At 36.6% G+C, this 20,587-nt stretch overlaps 1 long non-coding RNA gene across 4 annotated transcripts in view; it reads right to left on the reverse strand.

Annotated features, from left to right (window-relative positions):
* The window catches only part of LOC109448384 (uncharacterized), a 24,578-nt gene continuing 3,991 nt past the window's right edge, over positions 1-20,587 (reverse strand). Inside the window, exons 3-5 of one of the 4 annotated variants that reach the window (XR_012494661.1) lie at positions 4,081-4,135; positions 3,581-3,671; positions 1-3,346 (exon numbers count right to left, since the gene is read on the reverse strand). This is a non-coding gene — a long non-coding RNA (uncharacterized LOC109448384). Of the gene's footprint in view, positions 3,347-3,580; positions 3,680-4,080; positions 4,136-7,570; positions 13,711-13,820; positions 13,937-20,587 lie in introns of those variants that run through there. The other 3 variants (XR_012494660.1, XR_002137511.2, XR_012494662.1) reach the window with 3 other exon arrangements.

The following is a 20,587-nucleotide window of genomic DNA, read 5'->3' on the forward strand; positions in this document are numbered from 1 at the left end:
TGTACGCAACATTTCTTTTAATCTGAAATCATTTTACATGTTGAGCAACATTCCAACTGAAAATAAGTCACTGAGAATGGTCTTCCCGAATACAAACACTGCCAAGGGAGGGAAGCCTGCATTTACAGGCTGAAAAATAAATTAAGTTACCAGTCAAGTGACCAATTTTTACATGGGGTAGGGGGAAGCCCTTTGTAAGATCTTTATAAATGTTAATATTTTAAAACATTTCAATATTTAATATTTTTTATTTAATTTTATTAAAATTTATAAAACTAATTTGAAAATGTCAGACTCCACCACCACTACAATTTCATAGTTACCAAAAATAGCAGATATTAAATAGAGGTCTGTTCTTATTTTTCAGTTTACTCCTCATGGAATAAGGAAAGACCCATTGAGACTCAATGTTTACCAATTCACAGGAATTGTGGCTTAGCTTTAGTACCACTCATTATAACTGGAAGACATATACATAGCATCTAGCTCAATACCCAGGGCTTAGAGATACTTGTTTATGATAGCTCTTCAGTGAAATCCCTGTTTCTGCTATTTGAGCCTCTGATATTGTGAGCTATTGAAGTAGTAGGGCTATTCTTGATTTTGCCCCCACCGTGGTCTTTTTATATATTAGGACTACATCTCCAATAATACAAAGCAAACCTTTGCCACTGCCCTACCCAAATGCTCGTTTCTTGTCCTGTTGTTTTCTAGAGGTTTCAACTTTCAAATTAATGTGTAAAACAGGTACTAATGAGGAAGGCAGAAATAGGAGGGGAGAGGAATAGTACTCAGATAGGAGAACAAGAACCTCAATCAGAAGGCAGACATTGAGAAAGGGATTGATGATGGTTTGGTTAAGTTTCAGGTGGCAAAATAGATGACAGCAATCATTTCACTCCATTTGTCTTAGAAAATAGGAAATATCCCCAGAAGCTGGAAAAATATATGCCGCAGCTTACTTTTAAAGGTATTGTCAGTTCTTTGTCTTTGTGTGTGTAATGGGAGGTGGGGGAAGACTAGGGAGAGGGAGTGTGAGCATGACTTTAGAATGGACATTGTAGTGGAAAGTAGGAACTTAGTCAAGGAATTCTTGACATGTACACTTCAACCCAGAAGTTTCTACCTGACATTGTTTCCTCAAAATTCAGTTTTATTATTCATATAGGCTTGTATAAATCTGTTAAGGAATTGTTTAGATTACCCACTATCTAAAAAATCTTAACATTGACAATTACTTGATATGTCCAAAAGGAAAATACAGATAAATTCAAACTCAGCTGGTATCAGGTGGATGAGGATGAAGAGATATTTAGTATTTTAAATACTACTAATATGTTGAAGTAATCAAAATTAGTCATATTTTATGTATAATACTAATTATTGCTAGTAGAACCTTCCTGTTCCATTTGGGCTTGCATATGTCAGCAGAAACCAAAGTCTGTCACAAATTAGTATAATATAATAATATTTCTGAAATATTACCAGATGTATTTTTCATTTCCAAAAATTCTTGCTGCACACAGTGAAGCTGAGGCATCTAGTGCTTCAGAAGAAGGATAAATACAGCCAAGAACAATGAAGGAATTGTCCAACACTGACTTTCAAAGCAAAATTTCTGAAAAAGCACAAGTAGAAACAATAATCTTCAGTTGCTAGAACCAGCCAAGCATTGGAAAGACAGGAGTTTTCTGAATCCAACAGTGTCCCTTTAAATACGCAGAATTAGCCCTGGCTGATGTTTTTCCCTTTTGCCTTTTTTCCCCTTTCTGTCACATGAGGCAAAAAGAATATTTACCAACACATTGGTTTTTTAAATATATTAAATTATAGCCTCCGTAGTCAAATGTACAATAGTAGAGTCCACCTTTAAGGGCAGTGAACTGAGCCCTGGGTTTGGAATTAAGAATCTCGAATTGTGTATTTACTTACAACTGACTTTCAGCGTAAGATTGAGCCACACATCGTTTTGCTACTTCCATTTTAATGGATTGTACCTAAAACCACATCTTTTCTTTGAAACTTTTCCTGGCTCTGGATAAAAGGGCAGTCTTAATTCTAATCCTTCCATCTATTAATATGATCTTTTACAATGTACTCAAAAATTAGTGTATACTACCCCCACCTCCTTTATTCATTTCATTTTGGCATAAGGATTCTTTTGTTCACCTGTTTGAAGATTTGCTCTAAGTTTGACCACATTCTCACCACCTGCTCTTCATGCTTACAGAGATTAGGAATTAGATCTGTTTACTTTGTCCTCAAAGCACCTTCTCTAGCGGCACAAGCATTTGTCATTATGCTCTATTTTATCATCCACACTTATTTAGTAGGTCTTCTACTTGGTAGTTTCATTTATATGTTAGCTTTCCATTTGCAATATGGATCCTCTTTGATTGTAAACATCTAGTAAATAGGAATTGTGTGTTTTGTTCCAAGCACCTACTATCATCCTAGTAATTAAGCATGGGCCTACCTGAGTTTCACTATGTGTGACGTGCTCTGTAAATGGAATTTCACAGACAGGTTCATGTCTATTCATTTACTCAGTCAAGAAACATTTATTTAGTTCCTGAGGATAAAAAGAAAAACAAATGACAGTCTTTCTCTTGGGGACCTCACAATATAGAGAAGGAAATCGACAGAAATCATTGGTTACAACAAAGAGAAACAGCATTATTAATAAAGCATTATTAATATTGAAACATAATCCTTAAATTATCTAGCATTTGTTAATGATGATGTTACAAGGCTCCTGAGATAACTGCATAGTGGAATATTATGATTGTGAAAAATGTTCAGACCTGGTAAAGAGTTAAAATTTCTGTGTTCAAATCCAATTTCAGTCCTGAATCACTTCTTGAGTTCTGTTCTCCCTATAAAATGAGAAAGCCACACAAGATGGCCTCCAACATTCTATCTGACTATCACATGCTACATGATTCTAAAGGCTATAAAAGAAACTCTTCTACAACTAGTCCAAACTGTAACCTCTCAATAATGTACTTTTGAATACCCAGCTTTGAAGTACTGATTGACTGCCAAACTGCCTAGCTGTGTTTATCTCCCCTCAAGATGAACAACCAGAGTGGGAATTAAAAATTGGACACATCAGTGGTGACCATACCACATTCCTATGAATCAGACCAATAGCCATCTGGCTCCTGAGTGTGTTTGAAAACACTGCCAAGCTGGGGAAGTGCCCTTACTCAGGCTTCTGGCCACAAGTATTGAGTCAGATCCTCACTCTGGTTGGAGTCCTTTGTTAGGCGGCAGCTTTGTGCTTCAGGAGGATGTAGTTGTGGCTGTGTGGTTATGGGCATCACTCACCTCCCAGGAACATGGCCTGGAAAATACACAATGAGGAATGTGATAGTTATGCTTTATTTTTTGTCCCCCAGCACCAGTTGCTGTCAATTCATTTATGGTGTGCATGGGTTTCTTCAGCATGTCCTCGGCAGGAAAGAAGGCCTCCTCTTATTCTGAAGCCCCCCCACCCACACACACATACACACAGATAATTAATACATACACATTTGTCACAGAACAAAGCATCTTTCATGGAGAAGACATAACTTACCTTTGAGAACACTCATGAGTAGCATCAGAATTATTCGTTGGGAACTATTTTATGCTGGACCATTTTGGAAGAAGTAGGGAACCCAGGATACCTGGAAAACTAAAGGTTTGTCATTATTTCTGAATTAGTAACAAAAATTTATTTAATTGGGTTAATGAATTAGCATTTTTATTTTGCATTGTTATTTGTTTTACATGGCTGAGAATTTTTGAGCGTAGACTTTAAATTGGACATGATAATAAATGTTATGCATACATTACCTCGTGTGAGTCACATAATAAACCTCAGAGTTAAGTAAAATTATTTCTCCTAATTTAGGTAAAAGAAAACCAAAGTTTAAAGAAGCTTAGAGCAGAACTTCCCCAAAGTCCTGCAACTGTAGGTAGTAGAACTAAGGCTTGGAATTGGGCCTGACTCCAAAAACAATTTTCTTAAGAACCATTGTCTCTCACGTTGAAATCTCTGACCACAGACAGTCCAATTTTGGCTCTGCCACTTACCAGCTAGATGGCACTGGAGAAGTTTCTTAAATTCCCTGGGCCTCAGTTGCCTCATCTATAAATTGGGAAATAATAAAATGTAACTCATATGGTTGGTGAGATTAAATATTTACAAAGCATTTAGTTCAGTGCCTGGAATATAGAAAATGCTAAAGAAATTGTAACTATTTTAATTTTTACTCATTCAACATGACACTTGCTGAATGAAGGTAAATTAAGCACCTCAAGAAAGATAAATTTGTGTTCTCTGTTCTGGGATCATATAGGCAGTCTAGGGGAGAAGAGAGAGAGATAGTTAAATAATTCAATACAAGGCAGACAATGTTTAAAAGGGGGGAGATCTCAAATGAAAAAGAGAATATATTCAGTTGGAAGACTCTGATATTGGAAAGAGATGATGTTGATCAAAAATGAATGGAGCATCTACAATTGCTGGGTATATTCTAGATACTAGGGTCAAAGGTGAAGAATCTCACTGTCTAGCTAAGAGAAGCAAATCTCTGGGAGCCTTTGGTGGTGGTAAACAAAAGTGTGGGAAACCAATTATTTTAAATAGCCTTTCATTATTCAGGAAACAAGAAATGAGCAGAAAGGCAAAATATTTAATATGATAAATTTTTACTGTAAACTTGAAGTAGAAGCCAAGATTAACAGTCAACACCTAGCCTACCACTTTCTTTTGGGGATGTGTTTTACAGGAAGAGTTGTTTTGGAAACTACTGGATGTGAGAGATGGGACTGGCACCATTACTGAAGTGTTATCATATTATAATTCAGATAAAAAATATATATCTCCTCTCCATATCTGGGAGCATTTTTTTCAATACCATAATCTTGATTTTGACTAAGGACATCACCCAAGATTTCCTGGGTGATGTCAAACTCTATCCAGGGCCATTATGTATTGGGTCTTTGTTCCAGAGTAATAGTACGCAAGTTTGTAAAGCAGTGGGCCAGTAGTATGTAAAGAGATATAAAAACTTCTTCAGATGCAACCAATTCAATGAAACTAAACTGTGCAGTGAGAGTAGCAATCATTTCAGCCATCTGTCTGAAAGACACTCGCTCCCTTAGAGCAAATTCAGAGAAGGAAAAAAATAAGAATACTGTCTACATTTTGGAAGACATTGCCAGAGCCCTTTCCTTCCAAATATATAATAGATATTTAAGTCCCTGGTGTATTTGTACATGATGTCCAGGTTGCTTCCATGATTCTACTTCCCCACCACATGACTGCTTCTTATCCCCAGGCAGACAGCTCTCTCCATTGATGCCAACTGTACCAATGCAATTCTATTCAATTATGTAGGATTCCAAGAAAGTGGACATAATGAAAACCAGAGACAGTGAACTACTTAGTGTTTTACGTTTTTTTCCAGTTTCTAATGGCCTATCAACTACAGCAGAGTGAAAAGTTTTTCTAGGTGGTTCATTTTGAAAGCAAAACAGAGACAACAATTACTGGTTTGTTTAGGTCTCTTAATTATTTAATATCAATGGCAAAAATTTCACTGTAGAGTTTGACATGAGATGTTTAGCCTATGTGTATTGTATGGAAATATGACAATCAGGCTAAGGTTCCATTGTAAGGAGACAGTTTCCCTGTTCACAGTGACCACAAGTAGTAAGGCTTAGTCCTGAATGGCCCTGGTTTCCACGGTGACAACACATTGACACTTGAGCCACTACAGCCTCTGGTGGCAAGATGAGACCCTTAAGGGGTCCCCCTCTCTCCTGACAGGCTGCAGCTGGCTAGTGAGCCATGGAAATGGCCCTGGAGCACCTTGGAAAGGCTTTCCCAGAAGGAAGACTGGACTTCCTGCCAATGAGGTCAAGTGAGGAGGAAGTAGTTTTAATTTGATAATTAAATAATTATGACCTATTTTGTATCACAAACCGATGAAAAGGGAATATGAGACATACAGATAAAACTTCCATTTTACCTAGCACTGTTAACAAACATTTCTAACTTAAAAATTCATGGGGCAACAGTAAAAAATATATTACAGATAAGTGGCTGTTTGGGAGTGGCTCTCACATTGTGGAATGTATTTAATTCAGTGGACTCACATCAAAGAATTTTTAAGATAACTGTCACAACATGAAGGAATCACTATGGTGATTTAATCAAGTTTTTATAAAGATGTGTGCTAGTCGAGCTTGCCATGATTATTAACTAACTTCAGTGATAGCAATCAGGTCACAAATAGAGGACGTGGGCCAGGGGTGGGGTAGCGTGAGGTGGGGAAGTAGCATACAAGGAACAGGATCGAGAACAGGAAAAGACCCTCCTTTTTTGTGCAGGGTCTTTGTTCAGAGCTTAAAACTTGGCTATCTTTATTACCATCAACTCAACAATTCTAATTATTTATGCTTCTCAATATGACTTGAAATTCTTATGTAGATTTTAGGCTCACTACAAGAAGTGCCCTGAGGCACTCATCCTTTCTTCTACTTCTAAATAAATAAATAGCCCATCCACCTGCAACCTGTGGCTTCTCTGGTGTGTGTGTGTGTGTGTGTGTGTGTTCCATAAACCTTCAAATAGGAAAGAATAGCATAACCACCTACTCTTGAACTCAAGAATAGAGTACAAATGGAAGAAATGCATTTATTTGCAAAAAAGAAAAAAAGAAGAAAAGAAAAAAATAACTAAGAATTACCTGGACAACACATTTTATTACCACCACATACAATACTGTCCAAGGCACTTACATAATATACAAGGTTGTTTTTTTGACTACTGGGAAGAGACCAAATGGCTCTTTTTTTATCTTAGATGTGTTCATCCATGTAATTTTAAGTTTCTACTAACACATACGTGAAAGTTTCTGTAATGTACAGGGGTTAGTTGCTCCTGGATTGCTCAAATAACTACACTTAATCAAGCCTTTGTCTGGATATACAGAGAAAAATGTTGTTTGCTTGGAAATACCTTACACTTGGGCAGTGATGTCTCATATAAGTCAATGGATTGTAGGGGATTTCACAATCACTGGTTTGCAAAATTGATTTAAAAAATAAAATACCAACAACAACGACAAAAAAAAGAGGAAAAAAAACACCAACTCCTACTACATAGAGAAGGAATTATCTTCCAGGAATGTTCCACCTTTCTCTTCACATAACAAATCCATGGAGAACCAAGGGGCACATCAACTGCTGTTCTATGGGTAGAGAAATTATCTTTGACTCTGAGATTTATACTTGGGATATTGAATAACGCCTACACAGAGTGAGTTCTGTCATGTGTTTTCATGATTCTGCTACCTAAAAACCATTTCGGGGTCAATTTTAGCGAAGAAAATTTTCCAGAAGATTGGGACTATCTTCCAGGTACTTTGTGTTGAAAACTTTGTGAAACAAACTTTGTGTTGAAAATAATCTGCTGAGAGAAATGCCTTTAACTGAGACCTCTGGAATCGAGGGACATAAAGCCACTGCAGAACGTTCATGATCTTCCCTCCCCTACTTAATAAAAGCACCCATATTTCACCAGAAATAAAATTTTATTAGTAACGTGTCAAATATGTTTTAAAATACAGTTACCTTTCTTCTTCCTCTCAGTTTAAAAAACAATCTGATAAAAACTCTAAATCAGGAACCAAATATTTTTACATGTTAGAAAGACATATTTTAGATTATGTAACAGATACACATTTTCCCAAATAAATGTTGTAGAACACCATCTACTTGATATCCGAGTGTGTTTGCACAGAACTAAATTGCTGCTTTTCTCCCTTTGTTAATGGTTTATGACAAATTTATGATACTATACTTCACAATAGCTATACCAACAATTTATGACCAAAGGAGAGCCTGACAAAAATCACTTGGCATGCTCAAATAAGACAATTTCTGCAATGTTCTCATTTACACCGATCCTCCACCCTTTACTCGGACGGTGACAACTCAAGGGAAACAGGATGTCCACAGCAAGGGGTGGGTCTCTCAAAGAATAAAGCTCAAGAAAAAGTTCAGAACAAGAAGTTAAAGATCCAGGTGCCATTGTTCAGCTCAGGTTTACCAAATTCTTCAGTCCATGCATCCACCCCTACGTCTGAATTTAATATAGAATGTTTTTATGAGATTTTCTCAGATTTGGCCAAGAAAGAAATTGCCAACTTCTTGTTAATTATGAACAAAATTTTGTGTTTGCCCTAATGTTACAAAGTGGTTCTGCCTTGTCTGGGTATAATCAAGGAACAAAAATCAAGAAGAGAAATTTACCATGTGTCATTTCCTAACTGATGATAATGGTACACAACATCCATGTTCCTTTTTTGCATTTGATGCAGACAAAATTTATAAGAGAAATCATTTTCTATGTACTTTGCTATACAAAATATTATAATATTTGTGGCCAATTTGGAAAACCAGTTTACAATATTTACTTTTCACCCTGCATTTCTTCAAAGAAAAAAATTTCAAAATATAGACAAGCCTATAGGCTTGAGTGTATATTTTGATTCTCAAACTGATGTAGAGCCTGACTACTCTAAATACGGTCAGTCGACTGGCAACCTCTACATTACCAAGAAGACTTGAGAAACGCAGGCTCTCGGGCCCCATCCCAGACCTACTAAAAAGAATCTGTATTTCAACAAAATCTCCAGTGACTTACATGCACAAGAAGATTTGAGAAGCGCTAATGTAGAGGAATGTTTTTTTACCCACCCAACTATAAATAATCCTTGGGAACAGATAGAACTACTTTAATGGGGAAATTTTATCCAAAATGTTCAACCATGAATGAAACAACAACTTTTAGACACGATCCACTTATAAAGAAACAAAGAACCTGAAACGTGTCACATGCTGATGCATGGTAATGAAGTTTGAGAATGGGAAAAATGTAAGTTAAAATGCCATATATTACATAAATATTCATAAATTGCTTGAATTAATTATACACAATCTTCTATTGTTTCCAAGCTAAAGTATTTTCTTTAGCAAAACATATACAATGGATAACACATTGAATTCTAGAAACATGAAGATGACCTTGATAGGCAATTATTTAATGACCAAGCACAACAGTTTTAAAAAGCGTTGTATCGAGAAACTGACAAATTGTAGTTTGATACACTCTGGAAACCCTTTCCCAAAGAAGTTCAATCAGTACTGCAAATTGTTGCTTTCTTCCACAGATATTTGAGTAAATCAGTATCAAAGCTGGGGGGAAAGGGAAGGTATGAAGAATTAGAACCACAACCTCCACGTCCAGTGGACTGCAAAGACTGGATGTTTGTCTGTGATTGATTCAGAGAGGAAGCCAGTGGTAGAGAAGGAGGTTGGCTCCAGTAGCTGCTGTTAAGATATCCCAAGGTTCTTTAAAGCAATCACCAGCACAAGGCAAATTAAAAACCGCTGCCCTTCTAACCTTGAACATACTATATACAGTTCTCAGGCTATGATTTCCCAGTCCTGATTCTCTGTCAAAATTCTCCATGACGTTAATATTAACCTGATTTCCCCTGTAACAGAACATGAAAGCTACGGAGGTCAGGGCAGGAGGAATTGGTCTGTATTTGCATTTGTCTCTTCAGCTCCCCTATGACCTCTTGTTTCCCAGGGATGAGCTAAGGTCAGCCACGCTTCTCCTCTTCAACAGTGGTTTTCTATTATCCTTCCAAGTATAAAATACGCTGCAAAGCAGAATGTACACTCCTTCTGCTCTGAGATCTGGGTCAGTAGACCCTCCCTTCTCCCTGTGCATCTTCTTAGCCACCTGTGCATCTTGGAGACATATGTTTGACAACCATCCCATAGTTTGGAAAAGAGAAATGCAGGTGCAACTCCCAATAAAGAGTTCTTACCTTTTAAACCAAAGCCAAACATCTCTGAGTCCCTCCCTCATCAGTGAACTGCTTAAGCAAAGAGACTGTGCATTACTCACTCTGTATCCCCAGCTCAGGCACAGTGCCTGGTTCATAGTAGTTGCTCAACTAATCATGGGAAATTGCACTGTTTGCAAGTCCTCTAGTACTGAATTTATTCAATCTAGGGATGTACCTTGAAATCTTATCATGTGTTTGAGCTCATCCATGTATACACGGGCTTGCCAATTACTCTCCCCCTCAACGTAATTAATTTCTAATTTTCCTTTTTTCATCTACTCAGGAGCTCAATTTTAGGGATATTTCATAATAACACCAAATATCCAATAATACATATACTGAATAGAATCTAATCTAATACATCATTGATAAATGAAAGAAACGATCAATACATTGAGGACATCAGGTTCTAGAAGTACAGCAGGTATAAGAAAGCAAAATTGAGTATAGCAAGCAAGCAACTCCTCCCCGACACACACACACACACACACACACACACACACACACACGAAACAACTGTCTTGTTCATTTACTAACCCTGTTTCTTATTTCTCTACCCTCTTTTTTCTCTTCCTCATCTCTTCATTTTTCCTCTACTCTCTTTTTAAAATTTTCTTCTTCCTTACTAGGCCTTCAGGCTGTTTTGGCACCCACAAGGTGATCAACATTACTAAAGGCACTCAGATTTCCCATCCGATCTTTCTTACTCTAAGGGTGGCTCTTGTCACCACAGAAAGGATGTCCAGGTCAAAAAAGTGGTAACTGGTCTCCCATATTTTGCCTCTCTCATAATAGAGCATGTATGGGGGGGTCAGCAGTGCAGGCCTATATAAGGTCTCCCTATACATCAGTTTGCCGTGATAAAATGACAGAAAATTTACGGGTTAACTCAGACAAGTTACACAGTTTAAATACAAATTATTGTTTTTCTAAAAGTCAAGATAACATTTGTCGACTCTTTATCTATGAATTGTTTATTGAAAGAGAAATTAGATGTTCTGAAAGATATTTTTTAAATAATGTGTTTTGAAATCAACACATTTTTTTAAAGCATATTCACAAATAGTGGTGGTTTCTAAGACAGTTTCTTCTCTACATATGAATGTATAGATCAGAGAGTTGGGTTAACAAAAAGTCACCAAACAAAACAGACTTTACGTCTCTTACTGGTTCATTGCCTAAGAGTTCTTGCTTTGTTTAAGATTTCCGATATACAACAAATATTACAATTTCACACTTTCTTGGTTATATTTTCCACTCCCTCTCTTTTCTATTCCAAAGTATTTGCATTTCTCTCCTCAAACAATTTTAATACGTGACATTTTTTAACTCACTTCTATTAATGCTTGTGTGTTTTCCTTATAGACACTGTCCTAAATCAAGCCAAATGTTCTTTTCAGTAAAAAAATTTTGAACTATTAGAGAGCTAATTCTAATTTTTAGTTACATAATAGTATAATTATCCTAACATGTTTAGAATCTATTCAATTAATAACACCAGCGTTTTAGAAATTTTAAAAGAAGCGTTCTGAGAAATAAGATATTTTATAAGCAGTAAAATAAAGTTTTCAACTTTGGTGCCAAATTTTTGCCCTTAATTTTTAAATATTTAGATTTGTATTTCAAAGCTATCTATCTCACCATTCATACTAAACTGCCTTTAAAAATTAGCCTCAATTGTAATTTTTTAGTTTGTTCTAAAGCATTTTTTCCTAATTTTGATTGAGCAATTAAATATAAACCTGATTATCAATTATTATCTATGTGGTGTTCAACAATGCATGCTAATTAGAATACCAATATGCTTTATATCCAAAGCATCCATGTTAATCACCCCTGTGATTCCTTAGAGGGAGCAAGTAGTGAATCAAAACTAAAAACAAAATTCACTTGAAGAGAAAAAGGCCTTCTTGGTTACAAGATAGCTTCCAACTAGGAAAGATACAGTGTTGACAAATCACCATATTTAAATTTGCCAAAACATATGATCACTAAAGGCTTGTAATGTCTTTGTTTAAAGCAGTGTTCTTGATCATCATTCTCATGTATAAAGTGCTCTGAAAGCACATGAGTAATAAAATCATTCCAAAATCTTTTAACAATGTTCTCCTATGTCCTGTGAAATCCTTGTTTTAGATTCCTATGTTGATTATCATAGTCTCTCTAATACTAATCTTTGGGTCTTTGGTATTTTCTTGAATATACCTTTGGCACCTAGTTTTCCCAATCTGTTTTATCAGTTAGTGACAATTCTTTAAAAGATATGTTCCATGGGACATAACTCCAGACATTGAAATCAAACATCTCACTCAAACCTCAAAGAACATTATGAACCACTTCAAACAATTTCAGGAATCTGTCCAACTTATTAAATAATTATCTTTCAAGTTGCAAAATATAGGGACTTATCTAAAGGTCACCACCAAAGTCATTCAGAAACATTTTGTCAAATAGTGAATGGTCGACTATTATACAAAATTCAGTGCAAAGTTTCATCCAGGCAGCTTTAAATGCACTCTAAGATGAAGAAATAACATCACGTAGAGTTTCTGCCGTTCTTGCCAATTTTTGCAGATAAGATTTTTAAAAATTATCAACCCTATTAAAAAACAAATTTTACCTGCCTACCCTTTTCCTGAGCTTCACAGCCTATAAAAAATGACATCATAAATAAAATTTAAACTCTTAACTAAAGACCCACCACAAATTTTAACCATCTTAGAACTTAGAGATAAGCCCATCCACAGGCTATGTCATTAAATTTCACTTTTAAAGAGAAAAATCTATCAAGCGAGAAAAAAAAAAAAAAAAACTAAGATGGATCAGGTTGGGAGTAGTCTGGTTGTTACATTCAACAGCTAAGTTGCAGTATGTTTGCCCCATCTTGAATTTCCACCAATGGTCAAAGGAGAATGGTGTCAAACAATGATTTGGCACAATGCTTGACAAGCCAAAGCTTTTCAGAAAGAACCTATTCCTCTCCTCATCATTTACAGAAAATTACCGTAAATTTGTTCCACCCTCAATCCTCAGGGACAAGATTTTATGGGTTTAATCTGTTACTTTTTGTTACTTTCCACTATAAGTGGCAGAATTTGGAAATAGGGAGCTTGAAATGTTTAAATCTGTGTAAGATATTGATGTAGGTCTCTTCCACATAACTTATCTTAAAAAAAATTTTTTTTCTTTGCTTCTAAAGCACTTACTCGCCACTTTATAATATGTGGACACATTTCCAATTTGACTTGATAATGCAAAGGACTGCTGAGTAATAACCAGGATTCTCTCCAATCAGTTCAGCATGCATCTCATCTTTGATCTCAAGTGCACTGGTAAATAGTGCCTTATGTTAACATCTTCACTATAAACAGTTCAGGCATTTAGAAACAAAGTATCAATGGACTTAACAGTTACTTTAATTCATTTTATAAATAAGCAACTGAGAATTTTGCTCCATGTGGCTGCTAGTGTAGCCCATTCCATAAATGGCATTCTCCGAAGCATAAGGCACAATATGATACGAATGCAGCTCTTTGTAATAGAGAGACTGAGAACAGCATTCCTGTACCATAAACTTCAGCCGTTTTCTTGTATCAGAATAAGTAGTCTTATAACACGGAGCTTCTTTAAAGTATTCATAGCTCTCTCTCTCCGTCTCTAGATGGATCTTCCTCAGCAAATTGTTAATTAACACAGACCTTCTCAAGTAGGTTTCTGGGTCTTCAAGAAACCTGAGTTTCTCCAGGGACAGTTTGAGAATGCAAGTCCTGTCCTCAGGTAATATCAGGTGCTGGAAAGCAAACACATCATTAAATCTAATTTTTGGAAAAATGAAAACCAGAGCCATTTGCTATTGACAAGACTTATAAAAACGAAAGAATAATAACAATAAACCCTTACTTTTGGAAAATACCCATGGTAATCTTGATGTAAATCTTCTTCTTCTGCATATTTTCTCTTAAAGTAGGCTACTTTCGACGTTGTTAATGTATATGTTAATACTTTTGTCGGATAAGCTAAACAAAATAAAATATTGGAGAAAAGTCAGATTGTATAGCAAAGAGTATTTTATAAGTTCTGCTTGTAAAAAGAAACTTGTGACTCCAGAAATTAATATTCTCTCTTCATTTACTAAGCACCCTGGTGAAGTAGTCAGTGACAATTGTCCCGGACTGAAAAGCTTGTTTGCAGGCAAATGCCATTCAGATCCAAAATAGATGTTACAAAATTATATTTATTTCCTTTTGCATCCCCTAAGAAATAAAATACCAATTCTCTACTCAATTTCATGCCATTTAATGTCAAAACATACCCAAATTTCATGTTGAATCACAAGATGTAAGGAAAAGACATGTTATTTTTCATCATTCTTTTAAGCTGCCTAATTTACAGAGGGAACTTAATGTTGCTGGGTTAATCAAGCTGGTGCAAAATGGTTGGTGACCCAATTCCACTTTAAGGAAATAACTGTGTGTTTTTATAGACAAACCCTATGATATGGTCATGGTATAACCATTCTCGTAACGCATGGCTTAATGGGGGGTTAACTACCAGTAAGTGAAAGGGTTTAAATAATATCCTGACTAGCAAACTTGAACTTGACCTCATAGATGAAAATGAACATCTTTGTTCTCTTTTTTAAAATACTGTTGCTATTGAGGATTCTGACTTGTTTAAGGAAGGACAGTGTTGTGAAAGCAGATTTTCAGAAAAGAAATGCTTTGGTTTAAAGGGAGTTCCTAGAGTGCACGCTAGATGGTGATCATATCACAGAAAAGAGGCAAATTCAACCTTAAAAGCCAAAGACAAGGAGCTTCCTAGTGAAAACATTGAATTTAGAATACAAATTGAGTCCTGTTCAGGACTCATTCAACCTCAGAGGGCCAGACCAGAAAAAAGGCCATGTTTAAACATCATCTATTTTACGTTTAATCCACACACTCAAACATTTCCAGGTGTTAAAAGCATTTGATTCACAAAATGAGTAGTTTATTAATGTGTTGGTTAAATAAATTTAGGCTTAAGAAACCTGATGGTTTTCCTCTAACATCTTAAAATCATATATATTAAAAATGTGCTCTTCACGAACCTGCTTTTTCTAGTTTTCCCTCCAACTCAGTGGCATCTGTATAATGAATGCTTCCTGCAGCTTTTTGTAGCTGGATGGTTTTCCTAAACCAGTAGGAAAAGCTACAAAAATCACCCTTAAAGCATTCCAAATTTTCACTGTACCACTGTGGATTTAAACATGCTTTGTAAGGACAAAAAAAAAACACTGTAAACCATTCATGTGTCTGACCTAAGAAGAGACGGATATGTAAGGATCACTCACTGTTCAAGCAAAGATAATAATTCTTACTATGTGTATATGTACAATGTTTGGATTCAAGAAACAAAACTCAGTTTCTATGGGGTTTTCAAAGATTTCAAAAGGTTAGAATAAAAGGGGAACGAAATGATTGTATTGGAAACAGAGGAAGCATCACTAAATCCAGTTTTCTCAGGGGCTGTTTTTCAGTAAACTGTATTTCTTAAGTATATTTTAAATAGATTTACTCCCCTCATTAGGTGAAGCTTTGGGTTATTCCATGACGACAATTAATTATTGTGACTGACTTCCCTTTAAACTGTTTAACTAGTTGATGCCACAGGGGTTCTCAAATGTTAGTGAGCCTCAGAACCATTAAAACCAACCTGCTGGGTTCCATCCCTAGAGTTTCTGATTCAGGAGGCCTGGGGTAGGAGCAGAGAATTTATATTTGTAACCAATTCCCAAGTGATACTGATGCTGCAGGTCTGGGGATCACATTTTTAGGGCCTCATGTTAAAGTATTAGGCAAGCTTGGTAGTAGCACTACAACAGCAAGTTGAAAAACAGAACAGTTAGCCAATCAGCTGATTGCCTTACCATCAGAATGCCAAGAAATTGGCATTCTTGATTGATTTTTGTTGTTGTTGCTGTTGCAATGTTGGCTATATTGGCTTACATGCTTTTGCATCACAAACAAAGCCAGACTGCATTTTAACTAAATAGCCAAGAATGATTGTCACTTTTCAACATAAATTCCTGGGCTCACATTAAGAAGTATCAATGGGTGTTATTAGCATTACAGCTGGATAAGTCACTGATTTTTTTTAATGAGGTCCAACGAATTACTACAGTGTAGTAAAGGGTAAAGAAAAACTTGGAAATGAGAAGTGACTTTACCATAAGCAAAACATTATTTTCATGTATATGTATATGCCTCTGTGTGTGTGTGTGTGCGTGTGTGTGTGTGTGTGTGTGTCTTCTTTAGATGTTTGCTCATTTTGTTTTCCAAAGTAATGCAATGTTGACAGCATTTATGACCAATTAAAAAACCTTTGAATCTTTGAATGAGTGATACAAGGGAAGGCAGGTGGCAGCTCAGAGAACAAAATGTCAAATAAAGCAAGTGATGCTCTGGGGAAGATATGTTTTATTTAAGAGATCAAGGCCAAAAATTATACTAAATGTTTCCAAGGTTCATAAAGATTCTGTCTGTCTGTATTCAAGAAGTCAGCCTAAGATTATGAATGTATCAGACCCTGAATATACAGAGCAGATTCTCAGGGGACTGGATTTGTGTCTCAGCTCCACGGGCAACACACTTAGCCACTTAGTTTATTGCTCTTAAAAAACACCCCCATGGGTTGTTGAAATGCTGAAAAGCTTTCACAGCTGGTATCAGTTTGACAATTACCTCCTTGCAGGCAGTTTAGCTATTTGCAATGTTTTCGGCATCAAATTTTGGAGGATGCTTTTAGCCACTTTGAAGCTAAAATATACAGCAAACATAAGTTCTGACATCTGTTTTCTTGGCTGAACCGAACTCAAAAATTCAGACCTGGAAACTATTTATTGATCACCTAGTTCAGCCTCCAAAGATGAGGAAACTGTGGTTTAGAGGGGTTCAATGATTTACTGTCCGGTGTGTGCTGAGAGTGTGGGTTTTGGAGTCTGAATTCCAGCTCTGCTGCTTCTTAGTTTTGTGACCTTGAGAAAAATTACATGAACTCTTTATAAATCTCATTTGTAAAGTGGGCATAGAAATAATACTGGCTCATAGGACCACTGAAATAATTCACGGAAAATGACTGGCACTGTGCCTAGCATATAGTAAGCACTCAATAAATTTTAGCTCTCATTAGTGCCACTAGGACAGATCTATCCCACAGAAGCAACTCTCAGACTGGCCTCCTAGCTCTGACTCTAAGATTTTCCCACCACTGTGCCTCCTAGAGATACTAGATTACAATTAGAGAATTAAAAGACTGCAAAGGAATATTTCAAACATTCACATTTAAAAATATAGTACAGCTACTATGAAGGCTCCAAGTAAATATTTATGGACTTATTGCCACTGTTCATACATTTCAGGTGAAGGAAACGTAAGTTGTTTCTGAAACATCCAGACAGTCATTTGGAGAGTTACAGTTACTCCAAATATTCAAAGAAGTTTGTCTGTTATGATCCAGTAAACATGTATAAATATATATAAATCTATTTTAAAAGGCAAACTCAACCCAGCCTGTTATTCAAATAGAGCTGATGAAACAGACAAGCAAAAGTAAAATGACTTTGTCTTCATATTCAGTGTCCTGAACTCTGAGAACAGCGTATAAATTATAAAACTGAATTAGGCTGAGCCTAAATTTATCTCTGAAAGGTGAAATGGCTAATGCTGGCTTGAATATTCAAATTGTTTTTCATTCTATAACCCCTGGGCACCTGAAATATCTGTGCTAGCCTCAGTCTATTTCAAAGTGTAAAACTTCAACCAACAACAAATTCAGAGTCATAGGACAGAATGACCATCCCTGTCACTAGACTTCTGGCAATACAATTGATAGGCATTTCTTTAAATAAATGTTTAAAATGGAATTACAAACATTGCTCAAATGCTCTTCCTTATTGTTCTGCTTCTGCCTCCAGACAAACCCTATTATTGTACAAGCGATTTCATTTGGTACGCGGCCCAGGGGCAGTACATTAAGGAAAGATCATCAGCATATTAATTCACAAACACTTTGAGACAACAGACAACAATAAAAGAAAATTCCTGCCCTAGTAATCCATTCTTTATCCAAGACGGTGAAAAGCCTGAGAGATGATGAAGTGATGAGTGTAATGCATCTTAATTTTGGTAAGGTTTTCATTTTCTTCCCCACAACGTTAATCAATACACTGCAAAACCAGAGTTGAGACCACCCTATTTGATGTGTGCGTCCATAGCCACAGACAAAAGAAGAGTCCGATCAATGCGGAAAACAAGGTGAGTTTTAGTCTCAGATCAACAACTGACTCGGGTTATCGACAAATCACGGCCCCGGCTTCCAGTCTCTCTCACTGATTTCCTTTTGTATAGTGTTAGTCTGGCATCAGCCTTAAAAAGTCTGTGTCCCTACCTATCTAAATAATGCTTTGCTGGTGGCAAAGCTACCAGACATCCTTTTGGAAGGGCCATGACCACTTTTGTTCAGAAAATTATCCCATCTGTCACTGTTAGCCAGGTTCTGCAATCTTGTTGCGTGGCTTAAAATACGGACGTCAGCATGACACTCTAGTTCTGTCCCACAGCACGAATTCAATTCCCAGCTCTACAATTTATTTACATACTGACTTTTGGCAAAGTATTTAACCTCTAAGAGCCTGAGTTTCCTCATCAATGAAACAGCAAACTCATTGAGTTGTATGCCAATTAAATCAGACGACATTTTAAAAGCACATGCTCAGTGCCTGTCAAATATACACATACTTTCTTCTCAATAAATGGTAGGTATTATTATTGCAGTGATTTCATTTTTGAAATCATACACATGCCCTACTCAGCAGCATTGTTACCTCTAGGACATCTGTCCTCCCTTCAGTGTTAAGCAAAGTTTGCCTGAAACATTCCTGAGTACCTTCAAAAGGTAGACTGGTACAACATTCAAGGCTGTAATGCTGTGCCCTCTATAGACCTTCAGTTTTGTTGATAGTTAGCAACAGTCCATCAATCCTCTCCCTCATAAGCCTTTGCCTGGCACCTTTCTGGGAAATATGCTCCATGGGGCAGAACTCAGCAGCAGTTTTTAGCTTCAAATCAATGGTGCAATTTGTTTCTTCAAATTTATCCTCTACCCCAAGTACAAGATTGACTCTACTGGCAGTTTAAGATTACCACCAAGTTGCAGCTGCTGGAAGACTTTCTTAGGAACTTTCTGGGATACTGATAGCCAATTACTTAGAAGGTTTCTCAAGACCCCAGCAGCATTGTCTGGGACCAGAGTGCATGTCCCTTGGGATAGTCTCAAGCACAGGCATGGAATATGAAACAACACGCCACCAGTTCCACAAGCCTGGCTTGTTCCACTGGTGATGGCCTTTGAACCAAAGAGAACACCAGTAAATGGGATATGACCAGGCATGTCATCATGAAGTTACTTTAGATGTTACACCAAAGCCTAACTTTTGCCACGATCTGGTTCCACTAGTGATAGAAAACAAGTGCAGTAGGTTTCGTGGGTAAACTTTGTGATTCACCCTCCCTCAGAAGTGCATTCCTTGGTTCGAAGATGATGCTCCCTTTCACTCCACCTTTCACTTTAGAAAGTGGGAATGAATCAGAAAGAAAATTAGCAAAGCAATCACATGGCTAGATATAGGTTCCAAGCAATATCTTACAAACAATGTCTAAGGAGATGCTGTAACTTCCTAGATACCCAGGTCTGTTGCTCAAAGAGGAAGGTTGGAATCCCTAACATAGGGGGATAGCAGTGGTATTTTGAAAAGTACCTGATCTATGTCACCCACATCGTCTTCCACTTTGATACCACCATCAGGTTTGGGTACATCACCAAGAAGGCTTGTAAAAAATAAATAAAAAATACGCACATAAACACACACACACACACACACACACACACACACACACGACATCAGACAAAGAAGTTCGCGAACTTTACACTGTGTACTTACACAGTGTGTCCATATACACAGAGGATGCCAAAAAAGCATATACACATTTTAAGAAAGGAAAAAACTGTATTAAAATGGTAATACTCAATACATACTGATAATAAAGATGAATAGAAATTATGTTTGACTTCTGCAATTACAAGAGGTGCTCAAAGCGGTTACTATCAGCATAATTTTAATACAGTTTTTTCCTTTCTTAAAATGTGTATACATTTTTTTGGCACCCTCTGTATGTATATAAATTTTATATATTATATATAACATAATATTATCTATCTATCTATCTATCTATCTATCTATCTATCTATCTATCTATCTATCTATGCTGTAGCTAACCATTAACAACTTTACTCACAAGAATACATGAGAATTTGCTCTGGGGTTGGGTGATTCTCTGCCCTCACTCACATGGTACCTGATTTGTGTCACCATTTGGAATTAATCTGGTGGTAAAATGTTCTTTATTCACAGAGTACCTGTCTTCTAAGGAGCTATACATAGGTGCTACTATTAAATTGCATTTTGTTCAAGCTCAAGCACTCCACCCATTAATAGGTGGTCTATCCTTCACATTACATGTAGAGAACCTGAGCCATAAAGTGGTAAAACAAGTTGCCTTTGGGGACAGAGTTGAGATTCTGGGCTCTTGAATCCTGATTATCTTTGCAATATCCCCAGTTTTTCTTCA

Source organism: Rhinolophus sinicus, linkage group LG03 (assembly GCF_036562045.2).
Source record: "Rhinolophus sinicus isolate RSC01 linkage group LG03, ASM3656204v1, whole genome shotgun sequence".
Taxonomy (NCBI): Eukaryota; Metazoa; Chordata; class Mammalia; order Chiroptera; family Rhinolophidae; genus Rhinolophus; species Rhinolophus sinicus.